The following is a 22,000-nucleotide window of genomic DNA, read 5'->3' as shown; positions in this document are numbered from 1 at the left end:
TTAGCTCCACCCATCATGGACATGAAGCCTTACTCTCTGGTCATTGAGGAAAATGTTGTCAGTGCCTCACTCTCAAGGGTGTTTTTAGGCACTGTGGGATTTGCCTCTTTAGCGCTCCTCTTCTGTCTCTCTGTCTGTCTGTCCATATACAGTAGGCATGAGTTTATTGACGTTATCACTGTTTGCCCTCTGGTGTCTGTTTACCAGCTGAGCGCTTTTTTCTGCACAGCAATGTTTAAAATAGCACACGTGTCACCTCGCCTGGGCCACACCACCTGGGTGATCGCGTTGCCCCTGGTGGCCGAGGGCGCTGTTGGTAACGAACTGGAGCCGCCCGATCCCCGCCCCTCCCATCACTATGCCCTGCCAAAGAGGCATCCTTCAGAGCTCATTCCGCATTAATGTTTGCAGAGAAGGATTCCGCCGCCGCCGCCTCCCGCGGGGATGGGCTGAAGACACTTGGAGGGCCGGATAATGAGAATCTTTAATATCAGCCGTCTCGCTCGACCGCCGGTGAGATTGTTCCGGCCCAAAGTCCGCCACGCGCTAAAAACACTATTTATTTTCTAACATGCATGCTGCCGCCTCATTTCTCCCCTCTTTTTTTCTTTTCTTCTGTTCATTTCCACAGGGGGAGCGCCTTGGCTGTGTCCTTGCCAACGCTCCCAGCAGCTCCTTGCTGTCGAGTTCTGATGGGAGGCTCGGCAGGGCGGCCGACCTTGCGTGCATGTTTGCATAAGTACACAGCAAAGCGTTAGTGTACAGTAGACTCAGAAGCAATGCGACATGAGCAATGAGACACCTTCCCGCCATCGTCATCACACAGGAGGGTTTTTTTCCTCTACATTTCCTTTCCATCCCATGAATAACATTAAAAATTGAAGCCGTTGGAGGAAGAGGACAGTGATGAAGCCGTTATTATTAATTATGGTTCTGAATAAATAATGCGTCACGTCTGGAGCCTCACTCCCGCACATTTGCTCCTCAGCTGACGGATCCTTCAAGGGGTGGCGCCATGTAGTGCTGACACAGGTTCCTTTGTTCTCCAGTCCGCACACTTTTGTCTGAAAACTTACTTTTAGCAGCTGTGCTTTGGCCTTTAACCTCCTCTCCTTTTAATCCATGTACTGTAGAGGGAGTACCTCGCTTAATGTGGACTGAAACTCAAACAACCAAGGCCACGCCTATTCCTACTCTTCACTATGAAGCCACGCCTATTCCTACTCTTCACTATGAAGCCACGCCCATTCCTACTCTTCATTGGTAGACCAAGCCCCTTCCCACTCTTCAGTGTGAGGTCACGGCCATTACCAATCTTCACTGTGAGGCCACTCCCGTTCTTACTCTTCATCAGTACATTATACCCATTCCTACTCTTCATCAATAGGTCACATCCACTCCTACTTACCCTAGCACATACACAGGCATGTCGAGATCCATGTTGAAATACTGTACTTAATGTTGTTTCAGCTCTAGGATGTCTGCACAGCACCAGGCCTTCCACATCCAGTCACTGATTTCCCCTGGAAAGTTTTCTGTTAACAGCTTACACCTCCTCCATGCTGACCTCTCAAGATGTATTTTGCCTTCCATGTGTATTTTTCACACCTTTTTTACCTTAGTGTTGCTCTTGTGTTTTCATTGACCATGGGTGTTAAATCATCCAGGTTAATTTTTTGGGTAAGTTTCTTAGGCTTTGCCAGGGTCCTCCATTGGATGATGAAGCTGGTCATAGCTTTTCACAAACTAGGAAGGACCAGTTTGTTGGGTGGGCAGAGAAAGAAAGAGAAAGAAAAAACTGGAAGATGCTCTTCTTGGACAGAGGTGTTAAACAACAACATGATGCATGCTGTAGAGTCAGAGTGGAAGTTGTCTGTGATAAAATTATCTGGCTGTGATGGGTAGAGGGCCAAAAGAAGAGAAGCCAGAGGTCTGGAAATCTGACTGGCCACTGACTTCACAGACGTCCAATAAAAAAACAGTTTCTGTGGAAATGGTGATGAAGGACAATTTTCCTGCCCTAAGCCATCAGCCAACAAAGGGCTAAATATGTTAAAACATTAACATTTTTATAAATGGATGTGAACATCTGGAGTTGAACATTTTAAGTTCTGTCCAGAGCATCAATTCATACCAAAAATACGGTTTTGATCTCTGCATAACTTCTGAAATCCGTCTTTGGTGTTTTACAAACGCCCTCTACTAGTCATTGCCAGAGGCATATTCAGTACTGAGATCATCGGTAGAACATTTGAAAATGCAGTAATTACTTGAATTATGTTTTACCAAGCTGTTGCTGTTCTGTAGGGTACCATTACATCAGAGATGAACAGGTTCATTTTGTTGGCTTTGCATTTCTATAGGTCATCCACACAGCTTCTTAAGTACAGTACTTCCCAATTAATTACATTTACATTTACATTTATTCATTTGGCAGACGCTTTTATCCAAAGCAACTTACAAGTGAGGTAGAGTACAACACAAGCAAAAAACATAAGGAGTCAACAAATTTAGAAGCGCTGCATAACTAGGTTTCAACTGGTTGTTGGCCAGACAAGGAACAAGCTAGCCAGTAGAGATAACGAATGTGTTAACGAACCAGCAGAATTCCCTCTAGAAGTCCTTTAAACACCACAGGCAATAATTCTACGAGGTTCACATTTGTTTTTGACGCCTTTTAGAAGAAATACGTTTTTCTGTGCACTTTGGGCTCCTGCGGTTAGGCTGTTGTTCACTCTGACCTCTTATGCTTTGTTAAGTAAATCTTTAAATGGGGCAGGAGGAAAAAAAGGATGTTGCCTAAATGTTTCTATGGTGAAAACAGTCAATGATACATCTAAATGGTGCCACACGAATGTTTCTATTGTTGCAAATGCTAGAGAAAACCAATATCATTACAGTTTTATGTTACGACAATCTTATAATAAGAAGTATTTTCTGATAATAAAATAGCAAGAAAAAAACGTAATCAGCTGTGCTGCAAGCTGTTTATGGCCACAACAGAGCCAACATGGCTCTCAGCGCCGTCTTTACCCATGTCTGATTATGATAAATGGCAACTGAGTAATGTGCAGCCTAGCAGAAAGCTCCCTCTCACAGCCGCAACACTGCAACACATCACTCAGGTATTTTTAGAATGAACGCACCTGTGGGCCGGTCTGCCTCCTCTCCTTCAATGGCCTTCGGACAATCACAGGGTTCACAATCTCTTTTGCAACCTGTTTTAGACCACTTTAGACCTGTTTTTTGTGCCAGGCCATAAGCGAACGTACTATTTTTGACTCAATGCCCTGTAATTTGGAGGTAAGACGTGTATGCGTGAGCAGGTGAAATGTGAGGAGTTGACTTGCATGAGCCCTTATCCCAACCCTGTCTGGTTTGAGTTCCGCACCACAGCAACGTGGCCAGGCTGAAATGTTGGCGCTCCACACAGCAGCGATGTTGTCACGCTGAAATGAGCAATATTGCAATGGAAGGGGTTGAATTAGACAAGCACTCGAGCCCTCATCCTCCCGGAGAGTTTCAGTATCTGTGAACGGTGCGACTTAACAGAATGTTATGCTAATTAGACTTCAGTTCCTTCACAAAATTTCAAAAGAAGCTCTGTGGCCATTTCTCATTATTCAGCTGATATTACATTATATCAGGAGGCATCAAAAACCGCATATTCCACAGATAAGATATTTCAACAGAAAGAAGTGGAGTTACAGCGATGCTAGAAAAATAAAGCTGTGCTCCTCTGTCCTGATGAAAAGGGTTAAGTCAGCACGTTGCTGTGGTTTCAATGTGCTGTGATGCACAAGCTTCAATTCAAACGCATCATCCCACTATTTCTTACCCATAATGCTCTGCAGGGCACTGTTATCATGCCCCCTGAGACAAGAAGACAAGGTTACAGAGGACATTTGTCTGTGCCAATGTCAATAGGAGAGGAAGGTTCCAACTGAAGATTTGAAATGTTGAAAAACAATATAAAAAACCATTTTCCCCCACTCTTATTTTGTTCAATGGTCTATTGGCCAGTATTCTGAAACATGTGCCTTGTACACATTCCAGAGTGCAAGAGGTGTTGTGAAGACTGAGCCCTTGTGAATAAGTTGTTTTGCACTCTTGGCTCTTGCGCCAGAGGTGTTGTTCTTTTTGAGCTTTTGCGGTTAACAATTAAACTGTTGTGCACTGTGAACTGTTACGGTTTATCTGACGTGCTTTTTGAGCTCGTGGTTAAACTATGCTGTTGTGCAGTTTGAACTGTTACGGTTAAACTGTTGTGCTTCTTGAGCTCTTGTGGTTAAGATGTTGCTCACTCTGACTGCTAGTGGTTAAGCTCTTGTGCACCTAAAGCTGTTGATGTAAAGCTCTTGTGCACCTGAAGCTGTTGATTTTGAATTGAACTCTTTTGCAGCCTCGTGTGTGGTGCAGATGTTAGACTATCACGGCAGGTGGGCATCACCTCCTCTCAGTGTTCCGGAACACAGCGCATGACTGTCCTCCTTGTCATCTGCCTGTAGTACTAGCCACACACACACAGACACACACACACATACTGCCCCGTCATCTCTCCAAGGCTCACAGCGGTGGATCTGAAACACTGCTTATTGAGATTCTACTAGACTGATCAATATTTAATGTCGTCTTTAACAAGAGCAGATTTAGCGGAGAGCTTTTTCTCTGCCTGTCTCTCCACTGTGACATGGCCACATCAGCCCTAGGTCCACATGTGAGGAGTGAAGCTGCTGCATTTTGGCTGAGGCCAAACCCCCTTAAGGCCTTAAGCGAACTGGCATTAAGTCGCCTGATGTACTGGAACCTCAAAGAATGCGGGGGCGGCTTAGCCCAGCTGTTGACATTTGTGGCCACTTGTTGGGGACTGTCCTTGATGTTTCCTGGCGATTCAGCTCACTGAATAGTTGCAATTAATGTAATGCCTATGTGTGTTTGCGCAATCTAGAAATGTGGAGGAAAATAGCAGTCACACCAGACTTTTCCTGTAATGAGAAATGCTAAAATGAATTTCATATGTTCTGATTACTTTTTATTGAGTGATATTTCTCAATGGAAATATTTTTCACAGGATGTATGAAACATAGATTTGAGGGGCATCTTGGCCATCTATGTCTGTCATTGCCTTTGTTTGGAAGGTGTCGTGGGTACGGTGAATTCTCTGCACCCTTGGGCCTTGTCTTTGAATATGGATTCAAATTTCAGCACCGCTGTTTAGTAAATTTCTCACTGCGGTTTCTATCTTGAGTCACACTGTGAACTCACACCCCAACTACTGGCAAAAATCCAATCTGTATCTTGGCTCATGGCAAAACGGGCCTCTATAAAGAATAATATGCTTGCAAATGAAATATGAGAGATTACATTTGGTCACATGAAGCGGACAAGGGGGGGGGGGGGGGGGGGGGTTGTCTGGTTGCTGGTGTGTGGTTTGTCTGCTCGAAGAAATATCTGAAGGTTAATCTGTTTTGATACCTGAGGCAGAATCTTTAAAGCCCATCTTATCGAGAAAAGCCATTAACAAGATAGAGGATACGTCGATAAGGTTAACGACAAAGAGGTGCACGAAAACAAGGAGACAGGAGGCAGACCGGGTGAACAGACATGGTAGGGGGAGGTGGCAGTGATTCAGCGCAAGGGGGGCCAGTGCTCTGCAGATCAATATTCTGCACTGACCCTGGATCAGTCTGAGGCTTTTTGTGATCAGGCTGAGGACTAGGTAAGCTGGTCCTAGATCAGTTTCAGACTTTTTCTGGTCAGGCTGAGGATTGGGTCAGATAAGGTGATCCTGGACCAGTCTGCCTGGATTTTGCTCCTCATGCTGTTCTTCTGTTCACTCTCTGGGGGACCCACAGAAGAATTAACTAATCAAAACCCAGACTTTGTCTGTCAGTTGCAACACTCCATCACAGAGACAGGTCTTAATTTCTGTCATGTCTCTTTCCCAGGCTCTTATTTGGAGTTTGCACAGACAGATTGTAGTGCCTGTTTCCTTTTCATACCTACCACATAAATGTGAACATTCAAGGGGAAAAAGGGGAACTGAGACAAGCGCACAGTAAACCATGGCTTCTCAGTAACCGTGATTGCAGGTAGGGCTTTTGTTTGTGTCACAACTGATATCACAATCGGAGGGCAAGGAAGGAACAAATCTTCGCCAGGAAAAAACAACAACTGCATGCTGGGAGAGCAAAGGCACTCGTATGCATTTCTCATTGTTTCACCATGAAATGGAAGAGCGATGAACAGCATGAGCGAGATAGCCGGAGAAAAGCAGGAGAGAGGGAGGGGGGGGGTATTTCAGAGTGATTTACTGGAGGGACTCCTGGAGTCTGTTCAGGAGGCAATGCCGGATTAGTCAAAAGAGCATTTAATTAACAGTGGCACTGTGCAACCTGTTCCATATGAGTGGAATTCCAAATATTCAACTCCCCGATCTTATTAAATAAACACATGGCCCTCACACACACCAGCGCCGGCTGATGCTGCTGGCTGTGCACCACTGGTGGCCTACTGCTGCATTCTCCCACTGGCCTACCACTGCATTCTCCCACTGCTGGCCTACCACTGCATTCTCCCACTGGCCTACCACTGCATTCTCCCACTGGCCTACCACTGAATACTCCCACTGGCCTACCACTGCATTCTCCCACTGGCCTACCACTGCATTCTCCCACTGGCCTACCACTGCATACTCCCACTGGCCTACCACTGCATTCTCCCACTGGCCTACCTCTGCATTCTCCCGCTGGCCTACCACTGCATTCTCCCATTGGTCTACCACTGCATTCTCCCACTGGTCTACCACTGCATTCTCCCACTGGCCTACCTCTGCATTCTCCCGCTGGCCTACCACTGCATTCTCCCATTGGTCTACCACTGCATTCTCCCACTGGTCTACCACTGCATTCTCCCACTGGCCTACCACTGCATTCTCCCACTGGCCCACCACTGCATTCTCCCATTGGTCTACCACTGCATTCTCCCACTGCACAAGTACCAACATTTAGTTAGTTCCAGTTGTATTCATAAGTGGAGTCATTGGTGGAGTCCACCATATTCACACAAATGTATTAATAATGGAGAACAAAGAGGAGGAGAGAGTCAGACAAAGGAAGGGAGGGAAGGTAGGAGAGGGAGAGAGGGAGGGTAAGATTGAAATGGAGGGAGGGAGGCACAGATGGAGAATGGGGTGGAGGAAGGGAGAATGAGAGAGAAGGAGAGAGGGAGGTAGGGTAAAGTAGGGAGAGATGGAAAATGTGGAGGAGGAAAGGTAAGGGAAAGAGAGATGGAGAGTAAGAGAGGGATAACTGGAGGCAAGAGAGGGAGAAAGAGAAGGGGAGAGTGACAGAGGGAGAGAGTGATAGAGAGATAGAGAAGGAGTGACATACGTTGAGAGTATAGCTGGAAAGATCCTCTGCCTCCCGCAGAGCTTTTAAAGAGATGTGTGGTGCTTTTATCATGGCAGTGCCATAAGGGAGCCTTTCCAGTGGAGTTTTCCCATGGGGCCCCAACGATGGAGGGCTGTTACACTGGTAAAAATGGAGGGAGTAGATCTGTACACTTCTTACAAGCTGTGGCTGTATAAAAAGGTTCCTTCTGGAGGCAGCAGCATGTCTCTGAGGCCAACCCCGTGGTGTCTACAGCCTACAGCAATCACATGTCAAACTGCAGGGCGTGTCATGTGGCCAAAAGAAGTTAACATTCCAAACAATGCAGCAATTATTCAATAATAACGAGACCAATGTACTAGCCATACATTACACATCCTATAGGTCACAGTGCAGGGCAGAGAATTATTATGGTGTCACAGTGAGAAGCCCACATCTTGGAGCTGACAAGGAACCAGCTGTGTTTGATAAGACTGAGTGATTGATAAATGTCAGCACTTCAAGGGTTTTTGACCAGCAGAAAGGAAATAATGTATTTGCCTGATTGTTAAGCTGAATGTAGCGTTTCCTAGGGGCACAGAGATGCGCAGTTTTACCATGCAACACCGACAAAACACCAAGAAAGGTTTAATTCACCAAACTGCAAAAAAGAATTACCTAAAAAGTGGTTTATTTGCTGAGAAACAGAAAGTCATTGTGTTGTTATTTAGGCAGTTTAAGATAGGGGCACTTCCTAAGCTGCTCCAGCATGAACACTATGCCCGTCAGCGGCCGCCTCCTTGGTTTCAAACCCTGATGAGGAGAAAGAACATCTGACAGGGAGATTTTAATAGGTCCGGCCCCTCCGAATTCCCACAGCCTTAATACAATTTTCACAAAGCTTACGCATGAAGGTTGCGGAGAGGACACTCAGAGATACATAACTAACACTGTGTGTGTGTGTGTTTGTGTGTGTGCACGTTTGTGTGTATGTGAAACTCAGGTAAGGCTACTGTGCTGGTTTGAAACTCAGGTAAGGCTGCAGGTACTGTGCTGGTTTGAAACTCAGGAAAGGCTGCAGGTACTATGTTTTGTGCTGTGGCCTTTGGTGGAGGCAGCTGGATCTCTGCCTCACTTCTCACATCCCACAACTACTCAAGAACTGATGGACAGTGGCTAAGGAGTGAAACCCAGTGGGTGGAGCCATAGTTGTCAATCAGTGATTCATGAACCAAGTAGACTCTGGTGCTGTGAGGTTTGTTATAAGACTGTCAACAGTTCGGTGAAATGAAACTCCCTACTTGTAGTAAACAACATTCCATGCCCTTATTATCATTACTGTGTGCAGAGACTGAGAGAGTGGGTGGAGACGGCATTTTAACCAGCCGTTGTAATGAACAAACGTCATGTTAGATTGCTCCAATGGCACATATGTTTTCTGAGGTATCCTTTTTCATCGAGTGGAAGACACAGGAGATGGATTTAAAGCCTTGTTCGGTAATTAGTATGGTTGTCTGAGGAATCTAGCCATTTCTGTTAACCCTCACCTAAACTGGTGCTTTCGGCAGGGATTTGTAAATGCTATTATGTACCCACCATGGACACTGTGTGTAACCCTTAAATCTACATGTGCGGTACACAGTCACAGGAAACGTACCGGCACTGTTTATCTACAACTGCGCTATGTTGATTACAAAATTAGAAGTAGAAGTAGCTTTATATGGCACATGCATGTTGTACAGAGTACCTGAGCAGTGAAATGTAATTGCAACACTCCAACTGTGCAAATAAGTGACACACAATACAGCAGTAGAGAGATAAATAAAAATAGAAGAAAATATTAAAAAATAGAAGAAAATATGAAAGAATAAGAAATATATACTATTTACACAACAGATACTATGTACAGAGCAGATGAAGTGTCCTGAGGATATAACGTGACATTCATGTTATACAGTGAGATAACATGATGAGCACAAGACAGTGCAGGTGTAAAAGGAATGTTCACTGTCTATATGGCCTGTGCAACATGAAAATATAAAGTGTCTTTGCTGGGTTCCATATAGAATATAGAATAAGTGGCTAAGTGGTGGTGTTTATTGTCCGTATGGCCTGGGGAAAAGAAGCTTCTTCTGAAGCGCTCAGTGCTGGCCATCAGTGAGCGGAGCCGATTCCCTGAAGGTAGCCACTGAATCAGTTTATGGTTGGGATGGTGAATGCCTTTTGATAATCCCTGTTGTGCCCTGGACCTGCATCGCCTGATGTAGATGTCCTGGAGGCCAAAGTGTGAAAAGGGTATTTTTAAAAAGTATATATATTTTTTAGAATACAGAATTTATAAATTGTTAAAGCCACTAGACAATTCACAGGAAATTTGCGGTATGTGCTTCCTGATGACCTTTAGAAACAATGTCTGAATGAAGTAAAATAAAAGGTGAGAGCACTGCGTTTCAGCCGAGTTGTGGTGCTTTTATTTGAACTTTAGCTTGACAGAGTCCGTTGCAAAGGGTTTGCACTTTTTAATTTCTCTGGTCGCATTCGTCAGAAAGAATTAATTCATACACACAGGAAAAATCAATCTCAAAACAAGAACTCAGTGAAGATATAGGAAATTTGAATCTATGAATAGTAAAAAGGAAATTGGCTCAGCGCATTCTCCAAAGAAATAACAAATACAATATGCAATCACGACTTATTTTACTCATCTTTATTTCCTCGATGTGCTCTTGCTGAAAAACTATGTTCGTGTGCTCCTCCTCGAAAATGACTATATGGCAGGCGCCTCGCGTCGAGTGGGTTATTCTTGCGGTTACGGAAGGTCATATAGTTAACGCGCATCTCAGTCGTCATGGGCACTTAACTAGCTCTTAATCAGTAATTATCAGCGAGTAGACCGGGTGTGCAACTGCTCGGTTCCTGGAGGGTGCCCTTCAATATGTCACGTCAATTACTACACAACAGAGTGGAATGACAGGGGACACGACGGGGTTGGGTGGACGGACGTGGGGGCGGGGGGTGTTGGTGCGCTTGAGCAGTGCTCTTCCAAGTAATCTTTTCCTTTTGCAGAATAATAATAATAATAATAATAATGACATTCCTGTTTTTTAAAATTATTATTAGCAACATTATTATTATACCCTCACAATATTAGTATTGTTATCATCAGTATTGTTATTCTTAAAGAAAGGAAAAGTATATTAAGTAAAGGTTACAATTTATCGTGTAGCTGTTGCTGAATGTACAATAGGGGAATATTAATGGCACCAAATGACTAATTATTTGATACCGCTGAACACTGTCATGACAGATCGGTGTAATTACCCTCTTCAGCAGACCTCCGTCACCAAAGTGGGACGCAGCATCTGCTGTCACCCCCAGAAAAAAACATGTTTGGACGGATTCTGGGGCACCTGAACGCGCTGGGAATCATTCGCCGTCTTCTGTTTGTCTCTGAAAGCGTAAACACGGTCTGGCAAATTCACCTCCGGATATACAGCTGTCTAAAAATAGCGTCTGCCCCTTTCATGCAAGTCAAACGGATCTGTAATCGACAATTAAGCCTGCCAGTACATCAGCCTGCACTTTAATTGCTGTTAATGAGTGCCAAGAAGAAGCTGCTAGGTCGGCGCCCCCTCCCGACTTTACTGCGCAGCGTGCTTACTAACCCTACCAGCATGCCGGGTTTACTGCGTGCGCGCAGCATATTTGCATGCAAACCCAATCTGCATAACTCCCTAGTTTTTTTTTTTTCCGGCGTGATGTCGCCCCCCGCGCCACTGCGTTCCCTTTGAAGCGAAGCGGCTTGATTACACTTCCCACTACCCAGATTATAATGCAAATAACGTTCCACCCATTAACCATGCAAACCGCTTGAAATACTTGCTCATAACCGCAGTGTGTGATGTAAATTGCGATGTCACATTAAAACTGACACCGGTAATTCTGCGCATTGTGAAGTTATTGGGTGCCAGATCTTATGAGGCGTTTTGACAGCTATGCAGATGAGTGCATTTTGCCGTACAGAGTCAATTTGACACAGTCACAGGAGAGAGATTGCTTTTTGTGCATTATGAAACCACCCAAATTAAGAAATTACCTCTGAACAGACTTGTCCTTGGCAGACTGGCATTTGCTGTGCCGCAGTTTATTTACAGGTGAACGTTCTACTTATTAGCATTTAAAATGTTCTCTATCTTTTATAAAGTTTTCACTTACAAAATAAGGGACTGCGTGTGGCTTGGCGGCAAGGCGCGGGGCTCTTAATGCAAAGGATGACGACTGAATTCCCAGGTGGGGCACTGCTGTTGTACCCTTTGGCAATGTGTTCATGCTGAGTTTTCATCCAGTAAATGCCCTATACTCTATGAGAGTATGGCGTGAAAATGTAAGCTATGTATGTTATTCTGGAGAAGAATGTTTACGCAAAGGCAATGTTAGGGGTGATAGGAGAGTAGCACTACTTAGTGCAGGCAGTGCTTTCCATAGGTGCCACGTCACTGCCACACACTGATAAATTATACAATGTCGCATTGTAACTTGATACTATTTTTATTCTGCTTTCTTACCATTGTAAAATTCCGTTTTCTCGCCTAAGATAGAGCAACCACGCTGTAAGCAGGTATGTGCTGGGTTTGATAGTGAGTACCGCTTTAAGTGTCAGATGTCTTTTTGACTGTGATAAGGGCTTTTGGGGAGTGTTAAAATACGCCGAGGTGGGCGAAAGGCCCACGTGAACTCGCAGGACTGTGCGATGAGTGGAGGAGCCCGGGAGCTACGGGTCGCATCGTTCCGCGCCCCTCCCGGTCACACGCTCGGCGCATTTCGAGAGCCCTCCACAGACAGTTGATTGGGTGTATTTAATCCTAATTAGCGAGCTGCGCTAATGGCAGGTAGTGTCAGGTGTTAATGAGGGGCTGATTGGAGTGCTCCAGACAGATGATTAGAATGTGATGCGGCTCGCTATGATTTTCCCCCGCATGCAGTGGCACAGCGACAGTCGCATAGCGCTGAAGCACGTACCTGTTCCGACCACCTGGCTTCAAGTGCCATTTCCTAAAAAGTTAAAAACAGCTTTGAGAAAAAAAGTATGTGAGAGAATGCTATATTAGGTTTCAGAATTTTCAAATCCCCATGTTTTTCAAAAAACTTACATGTATTAATGTGTGATGCAAAAAGTACACGTTTTTAATTACTGGGTTTATCTAGTTCCAAACAACTAGATAAAAGTAGGCCTATATTGATGTTGTATATTGGAGTAAATTACTCACTCACTGTGAACTTTAAATTCTGCACTCAAAACACTCAAAATTATTAAGTTAACATACTGTTTGCATCAAGCTAGCACACTGACTGCATTAAGATAGGCTTATATCACATCGGACAGCTACAAGTATACAGTTTCAGTCTGTCCAACAGAATCATTGAATATTTTTATAGGGTGTTCATAATGGTAGTGTTCTTCATTTTGTTGTTTATTTCAGCAGTCTCTGATGCCTTTTACCTGCTTCTTCATTTTTATGGCATGTGCCTGCTTATTGAAATTAAGTTCCATCTGTTACAGGCTACTGTATACATTTCTCCCAAAATGAAATTTATCTGGAAGCATAAGAAATGCATACTCCTATTTGTAATTACACAGTTATCTTCAGAGCAGCAATAACTCCATGAAAAAGCATAGCAGCAAACCCCAGCAGCATTCTTTAAGGTAGAGATTTATGTTTCTGATGGCTGATAGCTTGGAGAAATGCATGTATGGCAACAAATGCAAGTTCCAGAAAACTACATATATATACTGCAATGTATGCTTTTATCTTTGACTTTCCAGCTTCTTTCTTATGAGAGGTCAAATGTCTCTGACTGTTCAACATTTTAGTTAAGTGTGTTTATTTATTTATCCAATTATATTTTCAGATCGAAAAAGTCCCCCACATTGAAAACGGTGGAGGTTATGCATTTGTGGCACAAAAAGATGTGCAACACAGAAAGTGTAGGTAAGTTGCATATTTCCGACAGAGCCAGATATCCCTGTAAAGGGGGAGCCTTGAGAAAGCCGGTGGAAGCTTCTCTTCACATGAGAGAATCTGAGAGCTCTGCAGTGATATTTCTGTGTGTTGTGCTATGCCTACCCTTAAAACGCACACACACAGCTTTCAGGTGGAGCTGCTGCTGCCTTTTAAGTACACACCTGGGACTGCAGCCTCTCACCCAGCCATCCTCCGGAGACTGCCCTGCGCACCTGCAGCCATTTTTCACGCAGTTTAATTGGCTGTCTTTGGTCAGCTGATTCGTGTGTCAGTGCTTCATTGAGTGGAAGCTCTGACATGGAAGGTTCTAGACGATAATGCTGCCTCAGCGCTAATAAGAGTGGCGCTTTATGTTCTTTTGTTTTGGTGTGCATGTTTGATGGAAGGTGTCAAATAATGACTATCCATGACTCTGTGTGAGCTAATGGCAGGCTATACTGAACAGCACCTGCTGTAACCCTGCATGGCAGACTACACTGAGGTTTAAAGATTTGGCTGATACATAAGGAGGCTGTCTTATGTATCAGCCATAAGGCACATAAGGAGGCTGCCTTGTGGTGCTTTTATCACAGGCCACTATCCCTCCTCCACCTGCCCCAAGATCAGAGTCAATGGAAATGTAAATAGTCTTGGCATTAATCTGTTAACACAGCAGAATCATAGCATCACATCTTTCACATTTACTCATATTTTAAAAAGCGCATATACAAAAAAACGTCAATCCGATCCATGTACTGGCTGTTTTAGCCGCCTCCAGTGATTCCAGTTTTCCTGACGCGAGAGGCGAACAGCCAGGAAAAATGGACAAACGGCCACCTTCAGTAACCGGGCATCTCTGGGGAACAAAAGAAGGCTGATAACAGGCGGAGATCTGCTCTCCTGGCAAATGGCCTCGGAAATAAATTGTGACTCAATCCGGCGTGTCCGTGGCGTGGAGGGGGGACAGGTGTTGTAACAGCGAAGTGTATTAAGAGCGCCGGCTTGCGAGACAGGTCCGCACGAGTGCGCCTGTGTGTACGGTGGGGCGGGGGGAGGGGGGGGGGGGGGTTCTGTAGATGGATTTCCACACATTTATAATAGCTGTCATACCTTCATTCCTGTGAGGCAATCTCTCTCCGGACCTGAAAATGGGACGGCAGCTCAAATTAAAAATGACATTAATTTCTGCTGACACCATGCGGCGCATTTTTCATTTCAGGTAAAATAATAGCTGATTAAGTTCTGACAATGATGTTGGGGAGGCAGCGCAAAGCTTGCATGGTTTTGTGTGTGTGTGTTGGTGAGTGTATGCACGCGTGTGAGGTCTGCATGTTTCTATTTCACTATGTCACATTAAGGGGAAGTTCAGTGTAGACTTCACATTTATTTTTGAAAGGAGTTAAAGGAAATCTTTTCAAAAATAAATGAAGAAAGAAAAACAAAAAACTAGTAAAAACTGAGGAAATCTACATATTATTATTGAATTATTTTAAAAGAACAAAAAGGTATTGACATATTAAACTGAAGGATGAAGAATAGTGACCTGTTGTTTAAAATCCAAAGAGGTGAAAAAGAGAAATAAGTAAACCACCGCAATTTTGTACATTGCCTGAATAAATACAAAAGGGGGAATGCTGAACTACTGACATTGCACACATAGACAGGAAGACATCATGTGCCTGATAACCCCAGGCACAAAGGCAAAGAAAGGCCTTACAATGCAGAACCTTTTAGTGAGTGTATTATCTCTGCTTGTCTGTTGATGGTTTGACTATTGTGACTGAAATAGCTAAAATAATAGCTTTAAAGCAGATTTGAAGATATATGACAGGAAAAATGTATGTTTGGAAAAATAAATACATGACAGTCGTTTTACCTTTATCCATGTTTTAGATATAATTAAATAATTTGAAGTGGGTAAACAACACATTATTTCTGTAAAATGCATAAATTGCCTTAAGTTGCCCAGATTTTTTTACTATCCAAATTCATGAGAAACTGCTAAATATGAAATAGGTCTGAAAATCCTGAAAGACATAAGTGTATTTTGGGGAAAGCACAATAAAGCAGACTACTCTCTCTCGGTAAAGAGCATGACTCGCATATTCCTAAAAGGGTTACTTTTTTGTACCAGTCTAATATGACATAATACATTTATTTTTGTAAATTCACTAAATTTAGATGTCTTATCTACAAAGTACAAAACTGATGTGCAGAAAGAAAATGATTCTTTTTTTTTGTATCCATATTGAATAAACTTTGCTAATGTGAGTTTGAAGACCATAAAATGGGTTTGAGTAAATTTCACATGATAACTGTATTTTCCAGATAATAAAAGTAAATACATAACTTATCTCTATAAACCTTTATATATTAACAAGGTTCTTTTGTGCCCATTTTAAGTAGATATAATGAAACATTAAGTATAGTATGAACCTAAAGACCCTAAAATGGGTTTGATGACAAACTATTTTTGGAAAATTCCATGTAGTGTTATCTCTTTCAAGTGCATGATGAAGAAAGGTAGTTTTAGTACTCCATATTGATTAGAAGTAGCTTAATATTAAGTGCTAAATGAATTTAAAAAGACCACAAAATGGACTTGAAGACTTGTAACATGAAAATAGTATTTTGGGGAAAATCACAAAATCACAATAAACAATTACAGTATGACAATGCTCTTATTTCTGGTCATTTTAAAAAAACATTTTATGGTCAGGTTTAATGCTGGCAAAAGCCATGAAAGACAGGAAATTCATGAAATTACCTCTGCATAGTATACAACATGTACTCACTACTGGGCAGATGGGAGAAGATTCAAACTTTATCTCAAAGCAAAATATATATATCCCTCATTAGAATAAATGAAATAACCATGTAATTTGTTTACTATATGTACATAGACATTTGTTGTGTGGTGAGAATTGGTGTGTAAAGTACCTGTACTGAACAGAATGTTTGGTAAATATATGATATGGTATGGTATGGTAAGTTTGAAGACCCCAAAATGGGTCTGAGTACCTCTGAGAGGATGTGTAATTTTCAGTTAACTCACTGAAAATGAATTCACATTACTTGAGAAGCGTATTTGGAGGAAATGACTAAAGATACATAACTACAGTCTCACCTTCCACACACTAAAATACCCATACAGATATGGTGTCACTGAATATGATGTCACTGAAAATATGAACATGAACAAAATAAATATGTGAACACACCAAATATGGGATTGAAGACATATGATGTGCTTTTTTTTGAAAATGCAAAATAAGCAGAGTTCCCTCAAGGGTAGAAAACATTTTCATGTGGAAAATAATGGAAAGTTTGTTTACTTTGCTAATAAACTGCCAAGCAAACTGCTTGGTATATTACACTCAAAACCAAAAGCAATCTCCTGCCAAGAGCATCCAGAATGTATCTATGCAGTCACAAAATATTTCCAGAGCAACATATCAATAAGCATTTTTCCCCACAACAAATCTGCAAAATAGCCCAATTTCAGGGGAATTAGTGAATTACAGCTAAAAATGAATTCTTAAAAGTGTAACATTTATCCTTAAAATGTCATTGAAAATATAAATCTGTACTGAGCAGGAACGCTGGCTGTCCCCCAAATGACTCAAAACACCACAAATAAAAGACACCTGGTCATGTTGCCAACAAATTGTTTTCCTGCTAAATCTAGCGACTTGAAGCATTTTTTTCCTCCTGACAGCATTTGAGAGCTGTGTATTTCTCTTCAGAAGTTCAGTTTGGGAAAATCGGGATGCAAATGAATGAAAAAGGTGCACCCCCCAAGACATAATCTGGTGCGTTTCAGCTCTAAATTCAAGGTCCCCTTCCTGAGATTGGGTGAGAGGAAGTTGGCTGTAAGGTTTCAGGGTGGCCCTCTTTCCTGCAGTTAATGTGTCTCTCAGAGGTACTGGCAGGCTTGCCTCTGGCTGGTACTCTCCACCCCTCTGGCAGACACAAGCTCACTCTTAAATCTGTCCATCCAAAAGAGACAAACCTGAAGTACTCAAGCCCTTCTTGAGCTGTTTCTATTTCTCCAGAAGCATTAACTGCATTTAGGTGCCATTGCAAGACATTAGTGTTAGACATTGTAGCAGACTGTAACATACAATCTGACGTAACACTAGAAAGATTACAAGCTACTGGTTAAAGTTATACTCAGTCTTACACAGATAAAACAACAATATATGTGACATGTTGGGGATAAAGACCTTTTGATGATTTGGATGGATGCAGGTAGCTAATGGAGATTTAATCTATATGCACATTTAGTGTGTGTCCAAGGACAGAGATCAATTTCTGGATTCCTTGTTAACTGGAACAAGAAGATGAATTAATTACTGCTCAAGTACTACATTTTAAAACACTTACATACAACATTTTTCTTTAAAATCTTTTTTCCCTAAGCATGAATCGTGTTGTTGTTCTTCAGCTAAATATCCCATAAAAATCCTGACATTTTCATATTTCGTATATTCCAGGCTAAAAACAGCAGCACGTCTCTGTGAAACTGTCAGATTGTAGTGAAGTGATTTTTCCCGGGACAGCTGGCTTGTGATTGGCTGTCTGTAGGTGGAGTGACAGAGAGCTCTGACAGGGCAGCAGAAGCAGCCTGTTTATTCTGCCTCTGTAAACACCACCGGGCTGCTTGTGCTCAGTGTGCTCCATTTTTTTGGGGTTTTGTTTTTTCCCGATGCCAACATGAAACTTCACACCTGTCATTCTAACGAAGGTAAACAAGCACACGCTTGACAGTGACACCATGAGCCTTTAATATTAGATCGTGTAATTGTTTAATTATTTGACTGTGACTGCTTAATATTTTGACTGTGACTGTTTACCTTTTAAACAAAAAAAAAAAAATGAGGAAAGAAACAAAGGATGAAACAGTTCAAAACAGTTTATTGTTGTTTTTTTTTTCCAGACAAACACATCGATTTCTGGACCACAGTAGAGGATGGAAACCTTTCACAAACATTTTTATTATTATTATTTGAAAATACAAATATAAAATTATACTTTCCACATCTGAGATGTGAGAGACCCCCATCCACTTTGTTTAAATTTACAACAGGGCTTGAGCAAGCCATACAAGAAGACCTGAAAGATGCTTTCAGACATCAGTCGGTTCAGTCAGTTCTCGCCGTAAAAAGTCTGTTAACATTAAAAAATGGGCAAGTGTTAGGAATGGGCAAGGCAATCTGAGAAGACAGCCTTGCATGAGTGTGCGTAAAAAAACAACAGCTTCAAACATCTAAACACACTTTTGTTCTGATGAAATAACATGTAAAGAACAACACCGCCCCTCCCCCCCTAGGTATATGCGTTGTACATAATTGTGTATAATGTACACTGTACAATATCATCAAACTATTTCAACTTGTCACCATTTCTAAATTACAACATGGTTGTGTTGCCCTAGTAGTTCTCCTCACATTAAACGACATACTGACATCATCTGTTAACATTGGATACAGTGTTGGCTACTCCTGTTTCTCAGAAAGGACAAAGGGGGGATTTTCACATAATTTAAAATACAGACATATATTTGGATAATTGTTTTTAACTGATGGTGATGATGGTTTGGCCATTGCCTATCACTTGCCTCAAGATTCAAGTTTAAATGGATACGGTTATACACTCCCAATCTCACCCCCACCTTCCAGGTCTGTTTTTTTTTTCTTTTTAAATTTTTATTTAAACCAACAATTTTCCAAATGAATTAACTAGTCTAGCGAGATGTGTAACATTCATCAGCTGTAAAACGCTGTGCAATGAAAAATAAAATTACAGCAACAGAGCCATGCTACCTTAAAGTCCAAGCTACAGGATCAAATTAAAAAAAAGATCAAATAAATTAAACACAAAGAGAAATGGTGTGGACTATCTGAAAGGATCACCAGTCTTTATATTAATCAAAAACGAAACTTTTACGCAATACACTCATCCTTCCGATCTGACTGAATGCTGCTCTATCTCATCGACTCAGACAAATGGACAACAAACACACTGTCTATCCGTGGAATTTATGCTGTTGATTTCCTGGAGGGTAAATCAACCTCCCATTGTCTTCATTCTCACAGCTACGGGATTAACTAGGAAACCACAACAACTTTGAGCTACAAAAAACCTATGATTGGTGGAGCTATAACATGCTGTTAATCACTGACTTGTATAAACCAATGAAATGGAGATGCTCTCCACAGCAAAGCACTATGTTGTCACAATCAGTCACGCATTATGGCTCCACTCATATTGTGGTCCATGAAGCCTTCACTAACTAGTCTGTACATAGCTGGAGTCAGACATGAGAAGGCTGCCCGGTCAGCCCAATGGGAAAGGGACATCACCAACACGGCTCCTGTGCTCTCAGCAGGATCTTTGACATACCAGCACAGCCCCTCTCTGACTGAAAGCAAGCTCCACCCTTAGTCACTTTGTGTGAGCTGTGGTTTACAAGTCTCCTTAAGCCTGGCGCTCATTCTAAAGCGCTGTATGTATCCTGCCTTTAGGGTCTGTGGAAACAACATATTACCATGTATTCCCGGGAGTCACGCTAATCTAAGATGACTCTTAATAAGACTGTGAAACGCCAGCTGTGTAACCCCAACAGGATGAAAGTCAGTGCTTTACAGCTCCAATGAGCCCTCTAACACCTGTGCACATGGTACAAGGCTAAAGCAACAATCCCTCCAAAAAGGCAGCACTACACTCTACAACAAGAAAACAACCCATCTGGATTGATTTTGATTAAGATAAAGAGCTGGTTCCCCTAGTTGAAGAGTATAAAATAACTCACATAATCTTCAATTATTTTTGATGAGTGAAAACTAAAGTATTTATCTAGGCAGACACATAAAAAAAACATTGGTATCCAAAAATAGTAGTGCCGTGAGCCACTGAGATATCTTTTAAGTGTACAAACATCAAAACATATTACACAGTTTTTTTCATTAATAATATCTATTATGATGATTATTACTATTGTTATTATGATTAATATTATCATTAATCTGTTAGAACTTTCTAAAAAAATATTTTTTTCTTTCACGTAATAAAATCATCTTTTTCATAATTATAGCTTGTGTCCCTCTTAAAAAATAATACAAAATAAAAGTTTTGCATATCTAGCATTAGCATTTAAGGTAGTATGGCACACCCCTTTTTAAACATTCTAGGGTGGGGATCCAATTAATGCCTTGTTTAAAGATTCTGTCTTACAGCAATTTGTTTTTCTAGATTTCTTCCGTGAGAGCTTTGGTTAGTTGAAACCATGTGAGAGCAGCAAAAAAAAAAAAAGATAGAGAAAGGAAAAATGATCAAATTGCTATTAAAACAACCGTCAGCAATTTTTTTTCACTTTGATAATAAGAGAAAGTTCTATCCTTACTGGTCCTAAATCTGCTAATATCTATTCTAATCACTAATCTATATCTTAGTCTTAATTACGAAACATCTACTACTAATTACTTGGAGAGAGAGAAAGGGAGAGCAAGAGAGAGAGAGAAGAAAGAGGAAAAGATAGAGGGAGATCAAGATAAAGGGCAAGGTCAACAGAGAGGAGTATAGACCACTACACCAGCATAAGACAGCACTCCATTACAAGGTCATTTGCGATTTTTACACACTACTTAAATACACTGATGATCAACAAAAGGTTACTGTATGAGGCGTATAGGGAATGGAAAGAGAGAGATTGATGCTACAGTACATAATATTATTGTTATAATTATCAATATTATTAACAACCACAAAAATGTCAATAAAAATCCCCTGGTTCAAAATTGAAATCCTTCAAGGGAACATATTTTTAGTTTTTCTTTTTGTCACTTTTGTACTGCTTTTGTATTTTGAATTTGAACAGTTAACAGTGTTTTCACTTTTATTCATTAGTTTAAATTATTACTTGATCACGACTTCATGTCATTTAAAAAGCGTGTGGCTTCACCTGGTTGTTCTGAACAAATGGAAAAAAGCAGAAACAATATAAATCTGCAGCAAAAAAAAAAAAAAAAAAATTAAAAATAAAACAACTTCAGCATATACATCAAACAACCCATTATCTTTAAAAGCCATTCTACACTTTTTAAAGCGTTTGAAATGCCATTTCTTTAGGATATAATCCAGTCCCAACATATACACGAAACAAACACAGCAGCAATGGTTAACGTGACATAAATTGTATTCAGTATTCGCTATTAGCCACACCTAATTTGCCAACATTATGAATGTACTTGAAATGTTTAAAATTGGTTTATTACTCGCATATAGTCAACTCCCCTGACGCCAGTGTTACATATTGATTCTCACTTGCACTGTTCCTGCTCCTGTTTCCGTTTGCTCGTACAGGCAGCACTTGCGGCACAAAGGCGTCATGGAAACAGAGCCGCAATTGGGAGTCATCGAGACACAGGGAAAGACTTAGCAACAGCAACGTAAAGACAGTCCTTCATACTGCTCCAGGGCGTGACCAATCAGAAGGGCCCACGTGTGCAAACAGAAAATGGTCACACCGTTCCTACTAGTCACAGTGCAATGAATTCCTTTATTTTACTATTACGAATTCATAATTCCTCTCTGCTTATGGCTACAATAAATTAATCTGTCAAAAGC

Source organism: Megalops cyprinoides, chromosome 9, assembly GCF_013368585.1.
Source record: "Megalops cyprinoides isolate fMegCyp1 chromosome 9, fMegCyp1.pri, whole genome shotgun sequence".
In the NCBI taxonomy this organism is placed as follows: Eukaryota; Metazoa; Chordata; class Actinopteri; order Elopiformes; family Megalopidae; genus Megalops; species Megalops cyprinoides.
Note: the sequence above shows the minus strand (reverse complement) of the source record.